Source organism: Mastomys coucha, unplaced genomic scaffold (assembly GCF_008632895.1).
Source record: "Mastomys coucha isolate ucsf_1 unplaced genomic scaffold, UCSF_Mcou_1 pScaffold4, whole genome shotgun sequence".
Classification (NCBI taxonomy): domain Eukaryota; kingdom Metazoa; phylum Chordata; class Mammalia; order Rodentia; family Muridae; genus Mastomys; species Mastomys coucha.
In genome coordinates this window covers 4,450,628-4,454,117 of record NW_022196910.1, presented here as the reverse complement: position 1 = coordinate 4,454,117, position 3,490 = coordinate 4,450,628, and the positions used below count along the sequence as shown (strand labels likewise).

The 3,490-nt window shown below is 42.9% G+C and overlaps 1 protein-coding gene across 8 annotated transcripts in view; it reads left to right on the top strand.

Moving 5' to 3' along the window:
* Positions 1-3,490, top strand: part of LOC116075668 (zinc finger protein 709-like) — a 26,444-nt gene that overhangs the window by 9,183 nt on the left and 13,771 nt on the right. The window contains exon 1 of one of the 8 annotated variants that reach the window (XM_031348893.1): positions 2,328-2,681. The exons of the other annotated variants lie outside the window; for them this stretch is intronic. The gene's annotated coding sequence lies outside the window, so the exon portion shown is untranslated. Of the gene's footprint in view, positions 1-2,327; positions 2,682-3,490 lie in introns of those variants that run through there. 8 annotated transcript variants of the gene reach the window in all.

Here is a 3,490-nt window from a genome sequence, read left to right as displayed (position 1 = left end):
AGTCCCTGCCCACTTTCTCCACCTTGTCCCTGTGTCACCCAGAGGTGCTTGCTTTTCCTAGGGTGCCACAGAGTTAAAGGATGTTTCCTCTAAATTAAGTCATCTGTGTCCTTGGGTGCCGAGTTCTTAGAACTAGGAATAAATGTCTGACTTTGCAAGTCTTCCCGATATTGCCAAACTCACTGAAAAGGGATGTCCACATGCAGGGGTGAGTGGACTTGGCCTCTGTCATAACAGTCACTGACCATAGAGTTTCTCCCAGTGTTGGTTTAAAATGCGAATTTTTGATAGAGGCAGCTGGGGAGCATGTGTGAAAGGGATATTGCAGCAAGGAGAAGGCCGTTAGTGACAGGTCCACAAACTTGCCTAGAGTTTAGCTGATGAGGACTCTTCTCTCTTAGGAGGAAACAATTCGGAATATGGGTAAACGGAAGGAAAGAAAAGGTGAGAGCTTGGTATGATGGAGGGTGCCATAGTTAGCTGCCTGGTCAGAAAGCCATTTTCTCTCCTCTGAGGTCATTCTGTCTTTAGGGTTACATGAAGAATTGGATCCAGCTGGGTACCCCTAGAGCATGAAGACACTTAAAGGAAATCTGTTAAATATTGTCTGCCTCCTGATCAGTTTAGGTGTTCATTGTTGAGGCTTAGGGTTTGGATTTGGAGAGCCCTCTTGTGAATGAAAACAGTGAGGGCTGGCAAGATGGCTCAGCAGATAAGAGCACTGACTGCTCTTCTGAAGGTCCTGAGTTCGGATCCCAGCAGCCACATGGTGGCACACAACCATCTGTGATGAGATCTGACGCCCTCTTCTGGTGCGTCTGAAGACAGCTACATTGTATTACGCTGGAGGGAGTGGGGCCAGAGCAAGCAGAGGTCCTGAGTTCAATTCTCAGCAGCCACATGATGGCTCACGGCCATCTGTACAGCTCCAGTGTACTCATACACATAAAATAAATAAATAAATCTTTAAAAAAAAAAAAAAAGAAAAGAAAACTGAATCCTTAGGAAGGGTGTTTGCGGTGTGTGTGGTCCTACATTACAAACACAGTGAACTCACAAATATTAATACAGGGAGTTACTACCCTGTCAGGGTTACTGGGAACAGAACTCAGGTCCTCTGAAGGAGCAGCAAGCCCTCTTCACCACAGAGACATCTCTTCAGCCCAAGGACCTATTGTTTAGAGCAGTGGTTTCTGCCTCGGTTAAGGGAGCAAAGCTGGATATTTTTCAGAGCAACACTGCGGGGAGAATACACATAGCCAGTGTTCCTCGTTCCCTAGTGGCTTCTCTGAGTGAGCAGATTCTTTCAGGGATGTAGGTTATTACCCAGGTTTATAGGCTTTGTTCATGTGTCTAAAATCACTTGCCTTGATCCTTTGGGAATATCCTTATTTTTGTTGTAAAGATTTTTAAATTTAAGACTCAGTGCTCCAGAGACTCAATCTCACTGTCCAATGTCCAGCTATTCCGGAACGTAAGGGATGCTCTGGAATGTAATTTTTTTGCTTGTTTGTTTTTGTTTTCTTGTTGTTTTTTATGTGTATGAGTATGTTGCCTTCTTATGTGTGTCTGTATATCACACCTGCTGGTGCTTGAGGAGATAGTGAGCCTCCATGTTGGTGCTGGGAATTGAACCCAGGTCCTTTGCAACAATAATAGCCGCTTTTAACCATGAAGCCAACTCTCCAGGCCCAGATGATTATTTTTGTTTGTTTAGTTGTTTTCTTTTTTTCAAGATAGGACTTCTCTGCAACAGCTCTTGCTGTATTCTGGAAGTTACTCTGTAGGCCAGACTGTCCTTGAACTCACAGAGATCCTCATGACTCTCTGCCTCCCGAGTGCTAGGATTAAAGGCCTGTGCCAACACTGTCTGGCATGAGTGTAATTCTTGTACCCAATGTTATGCCATTGGAGATAAGTGACTTCCCCCCCCCCAGGAGGTATCAACTGCAAATAGCTCGCTATAGCATGTGCCTGCCTGTCTAAGTGTCTACTTGTACATGTGTGTGGTACTCAAGGAGGCTAGAAGAGGGTATTGGATGCTTCATGCTAGAGTTATGGGCAGTTAAGCCACTCTGTGCGGGTTCTGGGAAACAAACGCTGCTCTGTTAGAAAAGCAGCAAGCACTTTTAACCAAACCACCTCTCCAGCCCCTAGATTGATTTATTTATTTTAAGATTTATTTAGGGGCTGGTGAGACATCTTAATGGTTAAGATCACTGACTGCTCATCCAGAGTTCATGAGTTCAAATCCCAGCAACCCCATGGTGGCTCACAACCATCTGTAATGAGGTCTGATGCCCTCTTCTGGTGTGTCTGAAGACAGCAAAAGCAAAGATTTATTTAATTTTTAATGACCTGTATATTTGTGTCTTTACATGAGCATGTGCACATAAGGGTGCCCAGAGAGGCAAGAGGCATCTCATCTCGCTGGAGTTACAGGCAGTTGTGAACTGCCCAGTATGGGTGCATGAATTGATCTCAGGTCTTCTGGGGTTCTTATCCACTGGGCTCTCTCTCCAGCTCCTATTTGTCTTCTTTTACAGCTGTAAACAAGTTTTGAAAAAATCTTTAAAATATTTGTTTTGTTTACGGATGTTTTACCTGCATGAATGTTTTTGCACCACGAGAATTCAGTGCCCTGGGACCAGAAGAGACGGATCCACTAGAACTGAAGTTAGGTACAATCCAAGTACTCGGAAAGGATCCAGATCCTCTGAAAGAATAGCCCATGCTCCTATCTACTGAGCCCCATCACCAGCCCCTTTCAGCTTTTTGAATTGAAAAGAAGTTTATAATCTTTTTTAAAGATATAAGATTGTTTATAGTCACCTCATCCTATGTGTAGCTTTTTCTTAGCCAGAACATTGACTGACACACAGTAGAAATTTATTAATACTGACCCCGGGGAAATTGGGAAGTAACATATGATTATGATAAACAGTCTTATGTATTCCAGGATTCTGAAAAAAAAATTTTTTTTCTCTGAAGGCAGGGTTTCTCTGTGTAATAGCCCTGGCTGTCCTAGAAGTCATCTTGTAGACCAGATTGCCCTGAGCTCACAGAGACCCCTCTGCCTCCCCAATGCTGGGTACCACCATGTTTGGCAATTCTGCCATTTTTAAAAGTTTTATCTACTATAAGCCTTTAAACAAAACTTCCTTAGACTATGTGTGGCATATTTAAGCTTTCTGATTTTTGCCTTGAATTTTTATTTCCATTTTGGAATTCCTTTCATTGATGATGAGACTGCCATCAAAAACTACTTTCTACTTTCTCATCTGAAGGCTTTTTTTTTTCTTACTCTTTTCTACCAAAAATAGAATATGTGACTTTTTTTAAAAAAAAGACTTATTTATTGTATATATTTGATTACACTGCCACCGTCTTCAGACACACCAAAAGAGGGCATCAAATCCCAATGCAGATGGTTGTGAGCCACCATGTGGTTGCTGGGAATTGAACTCAGGACCTCTGGAAAAGCAGTCAG